This window comes from Equus quagga, chromosome 1 (genome assembly GCF_021613505.1).
Source record: "Equus quagga isolate Etosha38 chromosome 1, UCLA_HA_Equagga_1.0, whole genome shotgun sequence".
In the NCBI taxonomy this organism is placed as follows: domain Eukaryota; kingdom Metazoa; phylum Chordata; class Mammalia; order Perissodactyla; family Equidae; genus Equus; species Equus quagga.
The window spans coordinates 5907028-5928978 of record NC_060267.1 but is presented as its reverse complement, the minus strand read 5'-3'; the positions used below and the strand labels follow the sequence as shown (position 1 = coordinate 5928978).

Below are 21951 nucleotides of genomic sequence, written 5' to 3'. Positions count from 1 at the left end.
GAACGTGCGCACCAGCGTGCGTGCGTACGCGTGACCGCCGTAAGCGGCGGGCTCGTGGGCGCGCTGCCACCTGGACCGCGCCTGGGCCTCAGAGAGGCTGCGGGTGAGGGTCGGGGCGCAGGGAGGTGGCGCTCCGCAGCTCCTGAGCAACTTCGGCGTTTCGGTTCCCACGGCTCCCACTATTCGGACCCTCAGGGCAAACACGAGGCGGCCGACTCGCTGCTCCCTGGAACTGACCGCGTTCTGAGGTGAGCTGGGCGGCCCCTCCCTGTCAGGCTGCGTCAGTGCTGATGACGTCACGTGTGCATGACGTCAGTGGTTTCAGGCCGGAGCCCCGGGCGTGAGGGGCGGGCGAGAAGGTGAGCCCGGTGCCTGGATCTGTGCTCGCTCTCGCAACAAAGGGTCAGTTCTCATAGCTTTTAAACCAACGCAAGGAAGTGGTGTCTAGAGTAGAAGCCAGATATAGTGAAGGGTTTTATCTTCTCCCCATGTCTAGTTTTCACCCAGGCACACCTGTGGGTTCCTTCTCACCTGTGTCCCCGTCTCGTCATCTCAGGTTCGTGCTCACAAACAACCTCCAAGCAGAGCTTCTCTTCAGCTTGCCCATACGACCCAAACTACATTAGGCTTCCTTAAAAAGTTCCCCCAATGAAGGATAAATTAATGTAGCTTCTGTTAAAGGATCTGAATTGATGTACTTTGTCATTCAGATTGATTACAAATTCCATAATATTTAAGAAGCTCCATAAACTCAGCTCACAGGGGTGTCCACTACTCTGGAACACTGCTCACTACTCGCTGTTAGTTTTTCCCGTTCTTCTTCCTTGTACGTGCTTATTTTATGCTGCTTGGTCACGCTGTATTTAATCATGCGTGTTTACATGTCTCTTTCCCCTGCAGAGTGGTGAACTCCCTAAGGCGGAATCTAGGATTCGTTCACCTTTACCATCTTTTCATAATGGATAGCACAATGATGTTTGTTGAACAAATGAGGGAATTGCCTATTTCCATTTTTTCCATACTAGATCTGTCCTGCCATCACTGCCTTTTCATGCAAATCTCATAATTTTAATGAATATATGGTATACCTGTTCCCTGCTCTCAAGAATGTAACTGGATAAGAGCAACCCTGTTAACTGTGATACAAGGCAGAGTTTTATGTTATAAAGGTGGAAAAGGAGGCAGCGATCATTATCTCTTGGGAAAAATCAGGGAGGCTTCCTGGAGGAGAAGGTAATGATTCTTGATGAGTGAGTAGAAGTCAGTAATCAAAAACAAGTGTAGTCCTAGCACCAAAACCAACAGACACTGGAAGAGGGTTATAAAGCTCATAAACATACCAAGTAATAAGAGAACTCGTTAGATCATAAAGGTGGCATCATAAATCAATGAGGAAAAGGAAAACTTATTTAATTAACAGTGAAGGAGATATGGTTATGAGGAAAAAAAAGACCTTTACCCTGTATCCTGTGACATAAAATCATTACATGTATAAAGAACAAAACCATAAAATACTAGAAAAAATACAAGTGAAAATTTAATTGATCTAGAGATAGAGAAGAGCCTTCTAATTATGAAAGAATTGGAAGACATTACAAAGGAAGAGATTGACTTGACTATTTAAAAATATCAAGAAAACACCATGCCAACCTGAAAAAAATATTTGTAACATGTCAGACAAAGGTTTAATGTGCTTAACATATCGAGATCTAGTAATCATAAAAATGCAGATTAAACTATTTTTCACCTATCAGATTAAAAGAAATTTTTTAAGTGCTGGTAAACATGTAGTGAGTCTGTTCTCATACATTGCAGATGGGAGTGTAACATGGTATGACCTTTCTGGAAGACATTTGCCAATATATGTTAAGATTAAAGGACAGTATATATACAGTGTCTAGAACAGTGCCTAAGACAAAGTAGATGCTTAATAAATATTAGTAATATGTATCCTTGTTCCTATTATAGTTATTGTTATCGTTAGCATTGTCATACCTTTTAATCAGCAGACACCTAGAATAATACCTTGAACTTAATGGATATTCACTAAATGTTTGATTGGCTAATTATCCTTGTTTCATAAGAATTTTATAGGAAAAGATATAGAGTTAATGACATATCAAGCTGTTAAAACATTCAAGTTATAAAGCAGGAAGATACCTTGAATGATCATATGATTTAGCCCATAAGCAGGATATTTTCTACAGTAGAAATAAATGTTTGTTATTGATGATATGTTAGCTATCTATTGCTGCATATCAAATAATCCTAAAATTTAGTGGCTTAAAACGGTGAAAATCATGTATTATCTCACAATTTCTGTGAGTCGGGAATTCAAGAGCAGCTCAATTGGGCATTTCTGTTTCAGTCTCGTAAGGCTGCAGTCAGATGTTGGCAAGGGCCGGGGTCATCTGAAGACGTGTTTGGAGCTGGAGGATCCACTTCTGGGGTGGTGTTGTCACATGTCTGTTGAGCTGGCAGCACAGGTTGTTGGCCACATGGGCTTCTCCACAGGATGGCTTGAGTGTCCTCCTTACAGCATGGCAACTGGCTTATCCTGGAGCAAGTGATCAATCTAAGAGACCACAGCAGAAGCTGCAACACCTTATATGACACAGCCTTGGAAGTCACACGTCACCTCGGCCGTACTCAGGGCCAGCTTTCATTGAATTTGGGCGGGAGACTAGTGAAGGGCGTGAATGCTGGGAGGAAGGATCGGTGGAGGGTGTCCTGGAGGCTGGCCACCACAGACAGTGACGACGTTTCCAGCATGGAGAATTGTCTGTCTTCTTCAAAACGTCTAAGGGTAGAAGCCCTTAACTGCTCCCTTAGTGATGCTGCTCAAGTAGTTGTTTCTTGATTTCAGCCATGATCTCTCCTGTTAAGTCTAGAAAAATAACTCTCCTCGAGACCGTTGATTTGATATTGCTCTTTACAGGCCCTTTGAAAATATTCCTAGTGACCATGCGAGTGACAAAACCATTTTAGTGATAACCCATTTTAGGGGCAAAAAGACATTAAAAACAGGGCAAAGTGTTCATTCATTTATTTGATAAACAGTGGACTAAAATTCATGTATAGTCAATATACACAGAAAGTGACATATACCAAAAATAATTTTACACACTAATGATTATGCCAATTAATCACTACCCAAATTGTATATTATTGGGGCTTAATTCCCTTTTGCTGATCTATTTTCTAGACCTAAACTAATATAATAATAAAACTGTCATTGATTTAGCACCTACTGTGTGCCAAGTCCTTTGCGTATCACTGATCTTCCAACAAATCTGCAAGGTGGGTGTAGCTATCACCATTTGATGATGGAAAAATTAAGTGATGTGTTCAGAGTACACACAGCCGGTAACTGGCAGGGCTGAGATGCAAACCAAGATCTGTCTGTCTTTCCTCCACAAACATGGCTGCTGTTACTGAGTTTTCCCCATACACATATGCCTCTGCCTGAGGCGTCAGAGACGTCCACATTGTTACTCAGGCGTTTTCAAATTGTTTCTAGTTACCTCCCTTACTATATGCGCAAAATGGTTGAAAGACATGATTTCAGCGAGAAGTCTTTTTTGGCTTACCAAGAGGAACTGGATATTTGATATGGAACAACCTCCTTGATTTTCTTTTCAGATTATTTACTGAAAAATACCATACAATTAGCCGTACGTTATATAGCTCTTTAGTGCCTAACTTTCAACTAAATTACTTTCCCTGTTGTATGTAAAAAAATCTGACCAAAAAAAAGCCCCAACAACACTTTTCTTTACGCTTAATTAACTGTTCCCATTTTGTTTTTCTACATGTCTACATATAATGTGATTTTGAAATCCAGATTAGGAGATTATACAGGGTAGCAAGTTGAGGAACTAACCCATTCTTCAAGAGAGAAGGAATATTTTAGATCTATTCTAAATAACCATTGCCTAGTGTTGGTATAGAGCTACATTGTCCAATATAGGAGCCACTAGGAATATGTGGCTGTTTACATGTAAATGAAAGGAAACTGAGTAAAATTTAAAAATTAGTTCTTCATTTGCACTAACCACATTTCAGATGCTCAGTAGCCACCTGTGGTTAGTGGCTACCATATTGGGTGGCACAGATACCGAAGTTTTCATCATCACAAAAAGTTCTATTGGACAGTGCTGAAAAAAAAATATCGTAAGAAAGAATTTCACAGATAAAACAAAATAAGCCAAAATGAAGAGCAAGTTCTGTTATTATTTTAATCCTATTTCATGCTTCTTGGAAATATCCACATTTATGTTTTCTCTTTAATATGTTGTTTATATGTATGTGTATATATATATTTCTAAGTACAAAATTATACCTAAATTTATTGAGAGCTTAAGTTCCAGGAATTGTGCTCAGTGCTGCACATGAATTAACTCATTTAATGCTTAGGACAATGCTATGTTTGTTGTGGAGAATATTTTTTTAAAAAAAGAGAGAGATAAACCAACCTTAATCCCCGACCCGGAGATAATCACTGTTGACAGTTCTAGTGGTTGCTGTGGTGTGCTGCCCAGATCCCAAGATACAGCTGCCAGGGATGTTGAATTGCTCTCCAAAATTGCCTCCTGTGAAGGAAATGGCCTCCCCCTTGGTTTTAGCCAATCACTGGTCAGTTGTGGAGGTACACAAGCCACAGGCCCTCAATGCGGACGATCTGGGACATCCAGCTTTGGAAGCTCCTACGGGACCCGTTAAAGCCTCTGTGGCACCTGCCCCACTGTTCATCTGCTCCCTCCGCCTGGTCCTGTCTCCCTTACAGGTGCTGCTCCTCCGAGCTCTCCCCAGTAAACCACCCACGTGCCGGTCTCTGCCTCTGTCTATTTCCTGGAAAACCCAACCGAAGTCAACATGTTCAGACTCTAAGATCCGGTTTTTTGTTTTTTACATTTATCTATTTAAATTTTTTAAATATATCTACACTTATTTCACCCCAATGAATTTGATATTTTCTTATCTATTGTTTTATGTTAATTTTTAGTTGATAACACTTTATGAATAATTTTGCATGCAGCTAATATTTTTCTATACCATAATTTTTAACAGCCACCTGGGATTCATATGGCACATCACACTCAGTCAATCTTATATTTTTGGATATTTTGGTGTTTCCTGGGTTTTGCTGTAGCAGACCCTAAAATTCGGCAGACCAGCACCCATTCCCAACTTCCCTCTCACTCGCCTGCCTCTGGGATGGGAAAATGAAATATTTCCCTGTATTTCATTTTCCCAGCCTTACTTACACCTGGGGTGGTGTAAGTTCCAGCCATTGGAAAGTAAGCTGGAGATTTCTGAGGTTGAGGGGGAGTGCCAGGAAAGAAAGAAAGAAGATGGGACAGCCCAAACTGCTTTGTAAGGAATGAGATCTCTAGAGCTGTAGGAGCCATCTTTCTTCCATGAGGGAAAAGCCAAGAAAATTAAAGGCTTTTGGCCTTGGGATTGTGGAACATTTAAAGCAATGCTAGCAACTACCTGTCTCTGGATTTCTTGTTATGATGAGAAAAATAACTATTTTCTTAACCCACTAGTGTTTGGGTTTCTGTTACGTACAGCAGAAATCATTTCTAAATCTCACTATTCCTGACGTTCATGATTAGAAGTAATGCCGTGATGAACATCATTGTACATAAATACTTGAATAGCAACAACTTAACATAAAAGTCAGGGAGGAAGAGAATTAGGATCCTGTGTTTCCAACCTTTCTTCTTGACCGTATGCAGCTCTGTCCGTAACCTTTCCATTTCCTTTTTCTTGTGGGTTCAGAAAAATAATGCACATAAGGCTTCCTAAATTCTTCCAAAAGGCAATAGTAGTTGGAAGAGGAAATAGACCTTTTATAAATCAGACTCTTATCTCTTTAAATAGGATATTTTAACAAATGCACCATGCCGTGGTGTTCATATCCACTAATACAGAATCATCGAGGTTTTTGGAGCAAGTATTGTGTGAACTGGGTTGCATTTTAGACTGAGTCATGAATTAACTGTCCATTAAAGCCTCTGGGGTTGGGATATTTTATCCCTTCAGAATAAACATGGAGAATCAAAGAAGCTGAGCTGAACTACCATGTGAAGTAAAAAGGAGCGGTGTTACATTGCAAAATAGGTAGTGGAGTTGTGCTCTATTTCAGCTTTCTAGTGGCAGGCCCTTGACAAAGCAAATTCTCAATCTGCTGAGACTACCTCCATGACTCCCTCTTACTCTCAAGAAACGGTCTTAAGACTGTTTCTAATTCTGCAGCCTCAGAAGCCTCAGCTTGGCTGGTTCTGGTTCCGAGTAAAGGCATGGAGATTCCTTTCAGTATCGTAGGGAATCAGAGTATCCCTAGGACCTGAAGTGTCCAAGATAGAGATGCACTGGGCCATTCCCACTAGTGCCTTTAGGACGGAAGATGGCTCCAGACCTGGGCAGACTGCCTGCACGTTGCTCCAGGCTAGACTTCCATTCATGAGCACAGACTAAAACTGGACTGGCATAAGCAATGGAGTGAAAAAGCAACCTAAGGAAATCATAAATCTGATAAGGGGCTAATATCCAGAATATATAAAGAGCTCCTACAATTGAACAAAATAAAAATAACGCAACTTAAAAATAGGCAAAGAAATTATACAGATGGCCAACAAGCGTATGAAAAGATGCTCAGCATCACTAATCATTCGGGAAATACAAATCGAAACCACACTGAGACATCACCTCACACTCATTAGGATAGCTGCTATAAGAAAAAGAGAAAATAGGGGCTGGCCCCATGGCCGAGTAGTTAAGTTCGCATGCTCCACTTAGGCGGCCCAGGGTTTCTCCGGTTTGGATCCTGGGCACTGACACGGCGCCGCTCATCAAGCCATGCTGAGGCGGCATCCCACATGTCACAACTAGAAGGACCCACAACTGAAAATATACAACTATGTGCCAGGGGGGCTTTGGGGAGAAGGAGGAAAAATAAAATCTTTAAAAAAAAAAAAAGAAAAGAAAAGAAATGTTGGCAAGGATGTGGAGAAATTGAACCCCTGTGTACTGTTGGAAGGGGTGTAAAATGGTGCGCCCCCTATGGGAAACAGTGTGGTGGTTCCTCAGGAAATTAAAAATAGAATTACCATGTGATCGAGGAGATCTTTACACACCTGTTTTCATAATGGCATAATTCACAATAGCCAAGAGGTAGAAGCAACCCAGATGTCCGTGAACAGAGGAATGGATAAACAACATGTGATATATACGTACAATGGAATATTATTCAGCCTTACAAAGGAAGGGAGGAAGGAAATCCTGCCACACGCTACCACATGGATTTTGAAGACGTCATGCTAAGTGAAATAAGCCAGTTACGAAAAGACAAATGCTGTGAGATTCCACTTAAGTGAGGTATCTAGACTAGTCAAATTTATAGAGACAGAAAAAGTACAACAGTGTTCTACAGAAAAGTAGAACAGTGGTTGCCAGAAGCCAGGAGCAGGGGAGAGGGAAATGAGAAGTTGTTATTTAAGCAGTAGGGAGTTTCGGTTTTGCAAAATGAAAATGTTCTGGAGATCATTGCGTAACACGTGAATGTGCTTAACACTGAGGAAGAGCAGATTGAGCTCGTAAGTGGCCCACAAGACAAAACATTTACTGTCTTACAAATTACAGAAAAAGCTTGCTGACCCCTGCAAACTGTATCATGCATGGCACATTTTGCATTTTTGTGTTCTGTTGGTATATTAAGTGCAGGAAATAGGAGCCACTCACACCATTTTAAGCAAAAAGAGATTTAATTCAGGGAATCATAAGCTTACAAAATCATAGGAAAGGCTAAAGGCAGGGTCACTTAGTGGGGCCTCCAGGAATGACTCCTGGGACAAGAGTGCTGGACTGGTCTAACTAGGGGAGCACCACCTCTACAGTAACCCGAGAGGTGGGGAGGCAGGGGACTCCGTTGATACTGTTGAGTCCAAAGACACCACTGTAGCTGTGATCCAAGGGTCAGGAAGCCACTGCTGCCCATGCGACTACCTCTCAACACCCATGGGGCTAGTACCTTGACACTGAAAGAATGCTGTAGAAAAGCCCCTTGTCCAAGCTGCGTTTGCCAGCACAAACAAAGCAGGTGACTCCAGCCTGGGAACCACCTTCCAAGTGCTTCTGATTGGCAGAAGCAGGACCCCAACTGCTGGGAGATGGGGGAAAGTGGTTTCTCCTTCAGCCCCCGCAGGATGAGAAAGCCCACTAGAGGTTTGGAATGGATGCTGAGAGCCAGTTCAGGGTGCCCACCACAGCTGGTTTGTGGCTTTAGGCTCTTTCCAGCTCTTCTCATCTGTGGCCAACTCCTTATTCTTTTATTTGAGAAACCTTCTATGGCACTTCCTTCTCTACCTCCACCCTTCCTGCAGGGGATGCCCTTTCATGAGCTTCCATAGCGCTTGGCTCTAGCTCTGCAATGTGTATGTCACTCCATATCGTAAGGGCCCGGTTCCTTCCTCCACCAGACTGCAAGCTCCTTCAAAGCAGAAACTCAGTCTTACTCATCATTGTGTAGGTAATCAGTGAATATTTGTTGAGAATAATAAATATTTCCTGTATTATAACACCCCAAATAGCATTTCATCCCCTATTTTCTTTGTTCCATGCTCTTGTGTGCTGATATCTGCCTACAGTGAAAGCTCAGTAAATGTCAACTTTCTGGCTTTCTTTTTGGCAGGGCAAAGAGGAGGTTCCAACAGTATTCTATATGTGTGTGTCCTTGTTTGACTCTCTGTGTACCTATATGGGGTAATAAGTACTATGGAACAACTAATGTTTGGACAGTTTCAACATATATATATGTATGTATGTGTATATAATCCTCGTAACTATCCTATTAGGTGGACACTACTTTTATTCCCATTTTATAGATGAATAAACTGGGGCTTGGAGAAGGTGAGTAGCTTATCTACAGTTACACAGTAAGTGGCAGAACTGAGGCTCACGTGCAGGTCTGGCTAGTATCGAAATTTGTTCTTAACCATTAAGATGATGATGATGATTGTGATAATGAGGACAACTGATGGTTCCGGACGTTTTGCTAGGCATTTTATGTTTGTTATCTCAAGCAATATGTTTCCTTGCATAGAATCAGTGCTTAATAGTTGTTACATGTGGTAAGGTAGACAAGGCTCTTGCCATTTCTGGTCTCTTCCTGGCCCTGCCACTAATTCACTGTGTGACCTCAGGTAAACTACTAACCCTTCTGAGCTCGTTCTCCCCTCTGCCAATCAGTAAATGACCTTTAAAGTACTTCTAGTTCTAAAATTCCAGAACTCCATGAGTGAGTTCTACTTTGTTTTTATTTCATAATTATTCTTTCTGTGTAGTAAGACTTTTCTCCCTCACTAAACTTTAATCTCCTTTAGGATCTTGATTTTGTTTTGTAATTTTCTCATGTCTTCCATGGTACCTAGTCCGGTCCTCTGCTTAGTACATAACAGGTTCATGAGAGGTATATATATGGGTAAATAGAGTGAGATTTGCCCAGGGGGAACTAGCCATCTTCACAGGAAGCTGTTCCTGTTGTCATATGTTACCTTCCTTTAGGGAAGACGTTCAAATGTAATTTTCAGGCTGCCTCAGAGAAGTCAGCCCTCGGCGCCCTTGGAAACTTTCCTGTAGTTGGAGAGAAGATTATCCTTAAAGCAGGACTGTGGTCACTGCCCAAGCATCTACTTCTGTGACTGAAGGAGGAAAGGTTTTTTTTATGAAAATGGTGCTGCCTGCGTGTAAAAACGTCTTGGCCTGTGGATAATGCCAGATACAGTCGGGAATTTTCTACAGGGAACTCACTTTTATTCTCCTTGTCTCTTATAGGGCAATCAGAAAATCACAAAGCATTCTGTAGCTTTTCTGAATGAAAAGGAGGAATCACTTTTTAGAAAATAAGGTTAAAAAAAGAAAGGAACTGTGGGCCGGCCCAGTGGCGCAGCGCTTTAGTGCGCATGTTCTGCTTCGGCGGCCTGGGGTTCACCGGTTCGGATCCAGGTGCGGACATGGCACCGCTTGGCAAGCCATGCTGTAGTAGGCATCCCACATGTAAAGTAGAGGAAGATGGGCACGGATGTTAGCTCAGGGCCAGTCTTCCTCAGCAAAAAGAGGAGGATTGGCAGCAGATGTTAGCTCAGGGCTAATCTTCCTCAAAAAAAAAAACCCAAAAAGGAACTAGAATTGTTCCCAAATGTATAAGTGACTTATGCACAACACAAAAGGTTTCTGAAATTTTCACTTTACATCTGTAGTTCAGACAGTCTCGAGAAAAAAGCTACCTTAAATAAGATCAAGTGGGAGAATTAAGCCCAAAAGCATGTGAACGGGGAAAGAAATAACATTTTTAAATATCTATTTTTAGCTGGTATTTTACATTCTAGGGGAATGGCAGAATTCACTTCTGGAGTAAATAGAGCTTTTGTTTGAGGAGAAAAAAAAAGATGGGCTTTTTTGGGGGTTTGCGAGTTAGTTTAGATAGAGCAGTGTTGACAACAAGAATTACGTTGCTTGGAATAATAAAATTATGGAGATTTGTAATCTCAGAAGATTCAGAAAATTCAGAAAAGAGATAGAGAAGAAGGAAATCTAAGCAGATGGCACCTGGCAGGGCCTGAGAAGAAAATAGAGTGAGAAATACCCTCTGTTGAAGATGCCCAAAGAACTGTGGGATACTTACATCTCCTGCCCTGTGCTGTAGGCTAGTATAGCACCTCCTCCTTGTTCCCGGACGTCCAGTAAAAGTCTGTTATAAGCAACCACTTGTGCCTAATGGTGCTTGGGGAATAAATGAGGAGGGGACAGTGGTCACAACTAGGATGAGATGGGGCAAAGAGAAGACAGCAACCACAGGAGTGACAAAAGCAGGCATTTAGAGGGAGATGACCAAGGATTCCTTCCTAACCTTGGCGAATCACAGCCTGGGACACTTGGGGTCATTCCAAGTTACGCAGGAAGGGTGAAAGCCTGCCCCCAAGCAACCGGAAAGCCCCCAAACTGTGCAGGGTCATCATGGATGGGTCCATGTGCTCTTGGTTCAGTTTTTTTTAAGGGCTCGAGTACAAAGAATCCATAGAGAAAATTGGAGAGTGATATTAAGAACCATTGATCTGACCGGAGAGACACTATATATTTAAAAACAGTAATAAGAAGACAGAACTCTGTAACCTGTTCATGTGTGGATCTATGCATTTCTTAGTAACTGTCACCATGGCAGCAAGGCAGTTTGACAAGGATGCCTTCTTAGCGCAGTACATACAGGGGAGAGAGAGAACAGCTACTCATGGACTCTCTTATACCTTCTTACGTTAATTGTGTTGATTCCAGATCCCTGACTACTAGCCTCTGACACTTCTCTCCCTGGTAGCATCCAGCGCAGTGCTAGGAATATATCAGGCACTCAAACATATACTGATCGAGTGAAATAAATGGTGTCTATGTCTTCCTTTCCAAGCTATAGAGAGAGTCACTTGGCAGAAATGTGATTTAAAAAATGGCTCCTAGGGGCTGGCCCCGTGGCCGAGTGGTTAAGTTCGCGCGCTCCACTGCACGTGGCCCAGTGTTTCGTTAGTTCAAATCCTGGGCGCGCACAAGGCACTGCTCATCAAACCACGCTGAGGCAGTGTCCCACATGCCACAACTAGAGGGATCCACAACGAAGAATACACAACTATGTACTGGGGGGCTTTGGGGAGAAAAAGGAAAAAAAATCTTAAAAAAAAAAAAAACGGCTCCTACGTTTGTCTAGGGGATCAAAACTAGGCCATTGCCCTGATCGGGCTGGCCCAACCTGGACTGCTGGTTGAGGGGTGAAAGGACAGTGATTAGGTGCTCTCAGACACTGTATTATTAGAAGACTAAGGTGCCAGTGGTGAGTAGAATAGTAGGTAAATTCACTTTCTTCAGTGGAGCCATTCAAAGCTTCGTGTAAGGGCTGGCAGTGCTCTCTCCTGGGTGCAAAGACAAGTTTGGCAGCAGTTCCTGAAATGTTTAATGGCAGGCCTGAGTTAAAACCCAGAGGACGGGGACTTCCAGCCGTTCGGGCTGCAAACCGAGAAAGCTTTTTAAGCCCCTACCCTCAGCGGGTACCCAATTGACGCTCAGCCTGGGAAGCCTCCTTATTACAACTCCTTAAATTAAGGATAATCTTTGATTATAGCCTTTTCCTTCGTATGTCCTTGCATTTCAAGTGTCATCTCTGTAATTGCTCTGTATGTCAATTACTTCCATTTCTATTTTTAATGTTTTGTTATTTCACACTTCTTTTTAAAAGTATTTAAACGTAGACACACCCTCTTTATTTCAATAGCCAGCTTACCCATATTGCCAGTTTAAAATCCGGGTTTAAAATCCTGTAGTTCTGACAGATCCTCAAAGTGTGTCACCTCCAGCTCATAGATTGGTATCCTCACCATGTTCAAGCCTGAAAACAGCTGCAAGAATTTGTCCTTGGAGTTCTTTAGCAGTAGCTTCCAGTTGGTAAGGCCCAAAGTTGGCCTGTCTGGTGGATCAGTCCCTGGGACATGATTGTCATCCTGTCACCCTCACTGGGACAGACTGAGCAGGACCAGCCTCTGGGGAACAGGCTGCAGAAGTCACTCTTCCCAGGGAGGAACAGGTTAAATCCTTCCAAACCTGCTGAGGAATTTGACCTAGTTCCTTGAAACTGGAGTGTAACTTGAAAGTATAATTGGTTGCAAATGTGTTTCTTTCGTCCTCAAAATTACTTTTGAACTCTTGTGAGACAGGGAGAAGGCATCTGTCTTCACATGGACTCAGATGACGACCAATGATAAGCTTGACTAATTCAATATGAAACTGAGCGGGCAGACAAATAACTCTGGCTTCATTTTAGCAAAAGAACGTTTAGGCCTCCGTTGGTGAAAGTCTCTGAGTACACAGTTGATGTGGTCTTAGCACTCCCGTCTCCTGTCTATTTTTTTTGCCACTGTGTTTAGCACAGTGCCAGGCACTGGTGCTCAGTGGATGTTTGGTGAATGAATATGTGAATGAATGAAAAGCTCCTCACAATCTTACTCCTACCTACCTTTCCAGTTGTATTTCCTATTGCCTCCGCTCCCAGAAACATATAGTTTACACTCTGGCAAAATAGCTATTGAGTTTCCTAAAAATCTCCTGCTTTTCCTGGTTCTGTACCTTTGCTGTTACTGTACCCACTGCCTGAATGTTCTTATCGCTGACCATGGAAATGTTACTCTTTCCCTGACTATGAAAATGTTACTCTTTTTCAATGTTCATCTCAAATGCTGCTTCCTTCGGGAAAGTTTTACTGATTATCTCAATAAGATGTAAGGCTTTTTGCCTTCTAGCTCTAATAAAACTTTGAACCTCCTGTTCATTTATTATCAACTACCTTATATTATAATTATTTTGTCACTAACTTGTTTCCCTTGCTATATCGTAAGCTTCTGGAAGATAGACACTGGGTCTTATTAATCTTTATAGTGACTAGCACATAGTTGATTCTCAATAATTAGTTCTTGAAATAATTATAGTAATCAGTTTTGCTTATGCTATACCATGAAGCCCAGCAAATTTTTACCATTTTCTTAATAAAATCTAAATATTGTTCTCATATATGGACATTATTTAAACTCCAGAACTAGATTGGAATTGTGTCTTTGTCAACATCTTCTTTCCAGTTAATTCTGCAGGAGATTGGAGCACTCGTTAAGGCTCCCCTTCTGTGTTTTAAATCATTGTGGACTTGTTCGGTTCTTTTAGTGACATCATTAAAATTTGTATCTTATGCTCCTCAAGGAAGATCTTTTGAGTATTTTTTCCTGAAGTATGTATGTATCATTAAATTCTGAATTCTTCTGATCATTCATTCCTATTGTTCTTGCCTGCATTACTAAAAGGTGGCATTTCCATCCATTCCTCCATTTACATATGAGGCAAAAGTCTTCATGGAAACACTTGGGGCTGTGCTTTCTGCATATTATTAAAATTCTTTTCCACAAACGACCTCTCCTTGACACTTAATGATAAAACCAAAGATTCTATTCCAGTTTTTAAAAGTTAACTATCACTACCTGCAAGGCATAAAGAGAGAGGAGATGGAGCACGAATTATCCCAGAATTGAGCCTGGAAGTGAACTGTGAAACGTCCCTCTTAAAGCAGTGACACTGCAATGTGCTTTGTTTCCTAAAACTTCTAGCCCTCCTGAAGAAGGTTTCTAAGATCTCATTTGGGAGGCTCTAAGGATTTAAGACGAAAGATAGAGAGAGGTGAGCAAAATTCTTGTTTACAAAATTTGGGGTCATTTTTATTCCAGCCGGTGTGTGATTGCATGCAGCTGTCTTGCATTACAACTTTCCAAGCCTCCTAAAAGCGTTATCCCTAAGATAAGTGCTCCTCCAGTCAAGCCCTCACTAGTTTTTATTTTGAGTAAAATTCTCTCTTTTCACCCCACTCCTTCTCTTGCAATATAGCTGTGCTTCTGCCTGTTTCCTCTCTCTTTATGACTCTCTCCCTATCTCCTTTCTTCCTTTTCTGATTGCATCTCTGTCCTTTTTTTTCAATCTCTTTATATCATAATAATTTGGTCATAAAATACTTTCCCATTTTTATGGTAATTTCATAGTCTTCTTGTCTTAATTGATCTTCTTTTTCATAGCGTCTATTTCTCATTGAAAAGTTCTATTGAGCCTCTGTGATTAGCCAGATCCTAGGCTAGGTAAGGAGATGCAGTCGTAAATAAATCATCTATAGCCCCGCCTTCATGGAGCTCATAGTCTGTGATATGGAGGTGACATTCACTAAATAAATAATAGCATAAGTAACTATATAATAACTAAAAGTGTGTAATAGGGTGGAACCAGGTAGCCTTACTGAGAAAGTGGCATTTAAGCTGAATCTTGTGAATGCAAGTGTGAACGAGGTATGAAGGGGCTTGGCATGTTCAAGATAAAGAGAGAAGACCAATGTGGTGGGCACGTTTTGAGCCAAGGGTAGAGTGATTTGAGGGGAATTGGTAAGGACCAGGACATGCAGTGCCACCACAGGCCAGGGTAAGTATTTTGGACTTAATCCTAAGAAAAATGGAAAAGCTCCTGGAAAAGTTTTAAGTAAGGAGAGGATATGATCAGATTTGATTATTTTAACAATAACTATGGGGAAATTGAAGATTCAGGGAACTCATAAAAAAGCTATTGCTGTAGCCTAGGTGTGTGATGATGTCAGTTTGGACTAGTAAAGATGGAGAGAAGTGGATGTTTTTAACCTTACTGTGGACAGAACTCACAGCACTCAACACTTCCATCTGGATGACTTTAGATCTATCCTGCTTCGAGGCAGAGGGAGAAGTGAAATGACCTCTCGTGGAGCAGAAGAGTCCTACTCCAGATTAATTCATGGTAGTCAAGAATAGTATTTCATTATGGAAAGCAGCAGATAAAAGAAGGGGAGACTCCATCTTATTAGAATATAAATGCCATGAGGGCAGGGATCTTTATTGCTTGTTCACTACTCTATCTCTAGCACCTGGAATAGTAGTGCCTGATGCATAGTTGTCAGTCAGTAAGTGTGGAATGAATGCCTAGGATCACAAGTGCAGTATAGAAGCTATCTAAGCAAGTTACCTTGGCTAAGACTCTAATTACAAGAAGAGAATTTTAGATTAAATTTTGTCATCACCCCCTCACTTTACCTCCCCAAAGAGGCAATGAGACGAAGCTTTATTTTTCAACCATGGGAAGCTGGGGAATTTAATCTAACTAGCCAACTGGTCTAGAATAAGAGAGATGGACAAAGTTGTTGCTTGGCTGGAACCAAGTGAAGGTGCTCACCGCCCAGTAGCTGTGCAAGAACCTGATACTGGAAACTACAGTGAGTCTGAGTACGTGGGATGAATTCCTGGCTTCAATTATGAACCACCAGGTGGACAGGAGTTCGTCATTGCTTACAGCACACCTCTGTAAGACATACGGATCCCCTCGCCAGCAAGACCCAGGAACAAAGGCTTATCTGACTACAGTCGTCTTCCAGCTGCCCTAAATTGAATTTTCCAAGTTTAAATAGCTGAATCTACTAGTAAGCTTCTGAAAGAAACCAGTTCATCTGGGGTCTACACCAGAGGCTAACAAACTACCACCTGCAGGACCAATTGGCCTGCAGCCTATTATTTATTTATTTGTTTTTATCTTTTTTTTTTTTTGGCAGGGAAAGACTCACCCTGAGCTAACGTCTGTTGCCACTCTTCCTCTTTTTTTTCCCTCTCCAAAGCCCCAGTGCATAGTTGTATATTCTAGTTGTAAGTCCTTCTGTTTCCCCGATGTGGGATGCTGCCACAGCATGGCTACTGACACATAGGTGATGTGGTTCCATGACCGGGAAGCGAACCCAGGCCACCAAAGCGGTGAGCGCCAAATTTTAATTGCTAGGCCATCAGGGCTGGCTCTGTTATTTGTTTTTTAACAGCTTTACTGAGATATAATTCACAAACCACACAATTACTCTTTTAAAGTGTGCAGTTCAGTGGTTTTTAGTGTATTTACTGAGTTGTGCTACCATCACCACAATCACTTTTATAACATTTTCATCATACCCTCAAAAACTCCCACACCCGTGAGCAGTCACTCCCACAACCCACCCAGCCCTAGGCTAGGTAACCACTGAGCTACCTTCTGTCTCTATAGACTTGCCTATTCTGGACATTCATATAAATGGGATCATACAATGTGTGGTCCTTTGTGACTGGCTTCTTTAACTTAGCATGTTTTCAGGATTTATCCGTGTTGCAACACATCAATATTTCATTCCTTTTTATTGCCAAATAGCCCATTGTATGGATGTTCCACATTTTGTTTATTATGAATAATGCTGCCATGAACATCCATGTACAGTATTTTGTGTGGACGTATGTTTTCATTTCTTTTGGGTGTATACCTAAGAGTCGATTTGCTAGGTCCCATGGTAACCCTGTGTTTAACCATTGGGGGAACTGCCAAACTGTTTTCTAAGGCTTCTGTGACATTTTACATTCCTACCAGCTATCTATGAGGGCTCCAATTTCTTCATATTCTTGCCAAGACTTGTTACTATCTTTCTTTTTGATGATAGCCATCTAGGAGGTGAGGACGCATATCTCGTTGTGGTTTTGTTTTGTGTTTCTCTAATCTGCAGCCTATTTTTATACAGCCTGAAAACTAAGAATCATTTTTACATTTTTAAATTGTTGAAAAAAAATCAAAAGAAAAATACTTCATGATACATGCAGATTATCTGAAATTTAAATTTCGGCGTCTATAAATAAAATTTTATTGGAATGCGGCCACACCCATTCATTATGTATTGTCTGCGGCTGCTTTTCTCACTACAACAGAGTTCAGTAGTTGCAACAGAGACCATACAGCCTGCAAAGCCTAAAATATTTACCCTCTGGCCATTTACAGACAAAGTTTGCCACCCCTGGTCTACAGTATGGTTGAATGAGACTAAAGGATCTGGGGTAGGAAGGAGGAGATGTGACTGCCCGGTGGAAATAGATTTGTTTTGAATAAAAACGGAATGCAAGCAGGCAGAACAAGGGAGGAAATCAGGACATTTGGAGCTTGGGCAGACCACCCTATTTTTACCTGAACCGTTATTATAAGATCCTTTTAACTCTGGGCTCTCCCCGTCCTGCAGATGTCTCTCAGAGTCCTGTTCCTGATCTGCTGCTCCGATTGTACGTCACTCATCAGAAACCCCCAGGGGTTCCCTACCACTTGCAGACCTCTTAGTCAGGACGGCTCAGCCAGGGTCCTGCATGATCAGACCTCATGCTAAGTCTCCAGCCCTGTTTTCCAGCACTCACCTTCAACAGAACCAGACACCGCCTGAATATCAGGATTCTGTGCTTTTGCTCATACTTTCTCTTCTACTTGGAATGCTTCTCTCTTCTCCAAATCCTAGGCACGCTTTATTATTGTTATGGTGAAGTATTTCAAGCATGCAGAGAAGTAAAGGGAATAACATAGGAATGTCTGCACACCCACCACCAAACTTTGTCAGCTCTTATCGTTTTGCCATGTTCTTTAGTTTTAAAAAAAATTTATAGACTTAAGATATTTTTAAAACCTCCTCACATACCAAATCTTCGAGGTAGACCTCTTTGATGCACCCAATCAGAATTAAACTCTTCTTCCTGTGATTTCCTGTAACATTTTCTTTGTACCTCTATCTGACTTATTCTTCCCTAGTATAATGTTTTCTTTGAGTATTCCTTCTATGGTCATTCCCATAGAATGGTACAAAGATTATTTTAGAGAGTCCAAGGAAAAGACATTTAAAATTTTTTCATTGTGTTTATTTTAAAATGTGCATTAGAAATATGTACACACAAGTATTTAAAAAAGTATATCTAAAACATAAAATCCATGATTTCCCAGATATTCTTTAGGATATGGCTAAAGTAGACAGGGACATTAGAAAATTATTGAGTAAATAATGACGTTAGAAAAATATTGAGTAAATAAAAATACAGATGATATGGCAAAACTTTTGGAGGTTGTACTCAAATAATCTAGCTTTGAAAACTTAGCTTATTAGAACAGGGACCCTGTTTTATTTATTTTTGTATACCCTAAGCATCCAACTAACTCAGAAGAGCTGCTTGTTGAATTGAATTGATTTCACTCTGTTCTGGAAAGTCATATGGAACCTCCTAAACCTTCTGACAGACCTCTCAAGACATTTCCCCACGGTGAGTGCCCCGGCACATATGCCACGGACAGATGGTGCTATTCTCCTCTCTCTTCCGTGTCCTTTATGACAAGTTGCCCCAGTTGGGGCTTGAAACAATGCTAATAATAGTCATCTTCTGAAGGAATGAAAACTCAGGTTGCCAGAATGCTCTCATTAAGTGTCACTTCAACAGACCAATCTCAGCATATTTCAGTTGTGGACTCTTTGGTCCACACACACTTCTCTCAGAACACTCTATATATTTTTTAGAGCAAACCTTCTCAGTCTTTTTAAAAACCATGATTTCGTGGCATCTTTTCATTATTGTTAACACTGAACCATCTGAAGTCATGTTGGCAACTGAATTTGGTCTTGAAACTTGAGGAATGGTTTTGCTGTATAGCAAACACTATCTGCAACGTTAGCCAAATTATGTCATAGGGTTACAGAACTGCTGCCCTGTCTTCCAGCTTTTCTGAGTCAACATGACCTTCTCAGAAGTTTCAATGTTTTTACTCGAACATGACCTTATATGCTCTCAGATATCAGAGCATCCTACGTGTGAGGAGTCTTTCCCTTGATTTCTTTTCTTAGAGCCTGTGTTTTGAGGTGGTGCTTGTGAGTGTGGGGAATAGGGGACCCCTGAGACCTCTGAGTCATGAAAGAAGATGAGAACATGCCTGAAGTTTGGTTTAACCCCCATAGCTTCACTCATATTGGACTAGATATGCTTCTGAGAGAAGCCTCTGAAATTTCTGTACGCCTGTGACTTCTTTGTCTCCTAACACCTACTGCTGAGGCACAGGTCCTTTCTGCTCTGAGAGCCCCTGTCAGGGCTGGCTTATAACTAGGGTCGTGTAACCTTATACTTTATTGTCCCAATGAGGACACTTCTGAAAATGAAAACGCTGGGGAAAAGGGCACAAACCAGCCAGGGAAACTGATGTTAGGTCACCATGAGTAAAACATTTTGAGCCCCTTATCTCCTATAGCAGAGCCTCTCAAATTGGAGTCTAGATTTCAACTTGAAAGTCTATGGGGTTTCTTGGAGAATTTAAAGTTTTTTCATTTCGGTGAAAAGCCTGTGATGTAAGAGACTGTGCTTGCCTTGTTTACGTTGATCCATGCTTTATCCCTAAGTGGGAGAACTCTCGTTGTCCTTGGCCAGAAAGAGAACAGAAGCAGACTTCACACACAGTGACATGTTCAAGCCGCGTGAAGGTCCAAGGCCAGCATGGCCTGTAAATAAAGACATAGTAGGTCTGCAAGAGAACAGCGGAACATGACAGCAGAAGGGTGCTGCACTCAAGAGCCTGCGGCCCAGTGTTCTCCCCTGTTCATTTTGCAGGAGGAGACGGAGTTTCAGCAAAACAGCATGCATTACATTGATGATACTAACTTGCATTTAATTTTATGAGGTTTTCAATTATAAATTTGTGTTGATTTCGTAAGAGCATAAGGAGCTTCTTTATGCCTAGATTTATGTTTGTACATATTAAAGAAGCATGACAGCAAAAAATAATTTAATTTTGAAGGTCTGCAGGAATTTTGAAGTTTAAGAATCAATGCCCCAGGTTAGAGGAGTTTACCTTGTCTTAGTCTTCCTAATCCCACTATGCCCTCTGGTGGTTAGAGTTGCTAATAGAAGTTAAGTCCTTTACTCCCTTCATAAATATGTCCTTTCCAAATTCATTTGTGTAGGTCAGCTGTGCAGGACACAGAATGATTTCCTGTAGAAACAATATTATAAATAATGGCAGATATTGCGGGATACCCTGCAAAAATCCATAGAGGCCCTGTGTCACTAGATCTTACACCTTCCTTCTCCCTCCTTGCTGGCAAAACAAACAAATCATCATATCCACAGTCGCTAGCCACCCCCACCCCACCCCCGCTACTCCTCTGTCCTCATCACCACCAGAAGTAGAAGGAGGGGGTGGGGAGGTTAGTACTTGCATCAAATCCAACATCTTTATTTATGGGGACAACTTCCGCCCTGAAACCCCACACCTGGGGCCTTCGGAGGAGTGGACCACCTAGTAGGAAATGTCAAGGTCCTCTTTGCCCCTCTCTTAGCCTCTGATATTGGGGCTAATGTTAATCTTGCCTCAGCCACAGCCCCTCGTCGTTCTCCAGGGTCGAAGTCACCCTCCAAGTAGAAGGCAACGAGAAAGGAAAAGCAGACCCTTTGACCCAGGATTTTCCCAAACCCAGAAGCCAGAAATCTCTGGTATACAACCAATAAACCTCCAGAGACCTTGTCTCCCCGAGCTTAATGCCCTTCCCTCCCCAGTCCCTCGTCAGGCTGGCTGGAAGCAGGGGGGGGGGGGGGGGGGGAAGCAGCGGTCCGAGCTGGTTGGTGCGCTTCATACACCATCAGCTATTAACCGCACTGTGCGATTCCTAGGGCCCCTCCCTGGCAAGGGACAGTGACGATGTGGACCCTGCTGTGTGTAGACAGATAAAAATCCCATTGAAAGGGAGCAGAACTCTGTGGAATATTATTGAATTCATTTAAAGTGACAAAAGGGAAAATGTATATGATTATAACAATGTAGAAAAAAATGAAGAACATATAGACAGGTCAAACACTTAGGCTGGTCAGAGTGCCTGATTGTGGTGAATTATTTAATTTGGAATTACCCTAACATTGATATAATGTATAAGTTTATTTAAAATAAATGAAAACGTTCTTGATTGTTCTGGTTATCTATTGCTACATAATAAACCACTCCAGAACTTAGAGGCTTAAAACCACCCTTTATTTAAAAAAAAGTCAAGCTCATAGAAACAGAGAGTAGAAAGTGGTTGCCAGGGACTAGGGGGTGGGAAGATGGGGAGAGGTTGGTACCTCTCCAAACTTTCAAGGGTACAAACTTTCAGCTATGAGACGAGTAAGGTCTGAGGAGCTAATGTATAACGTGGTGCCTGTAGTTGATAACACTGGATTATATCATTGAAGTTTGCTGAGAGACTAGAATTTAAGTGTTCTCACCAAAAAAAAATTTTTTTAAAGGTAAATATGTGAGGTGATGGATGGCTGGACTCAATGGGGGGAAGTACTTTCACAATGTAGATGCATATCAAACCATCACATTATACACTTTAAATATCTCACAACTTTGTCAGTTTTCCTTCAATAAAGCTGGGGAAAAAAACCCAACTCTTTATTATATTATATTATTATATCTCCCAATTCTATGAACTGGCTGTGCGGTTCTTCTACAGGTCTCACCTAACTCTTTATTATA

General features: G+C 41.6%; 1 long non-coding RNA gene across 1 annotated transcript in view; it reads left to right on the top strand.

Annotated features, from left to right (window-relative positions):
- Positions 1 to 116: 116 nt before the first annotated feature.
- Positions 117 to 21951, top strand: part of LOC124245580 (uncharacterized) — a 29224-nt gene continuing 7389 nt past the window's right edge. The window contains exon 1 of the long non-coding RNA XR_006890278.1: positions 117 to 248. This is a non-coding gene — a long non-coding RNA (uncharacterized LOC124245580). The remainder of the gene's footprint in view (positions 249 to 21951) is intronic.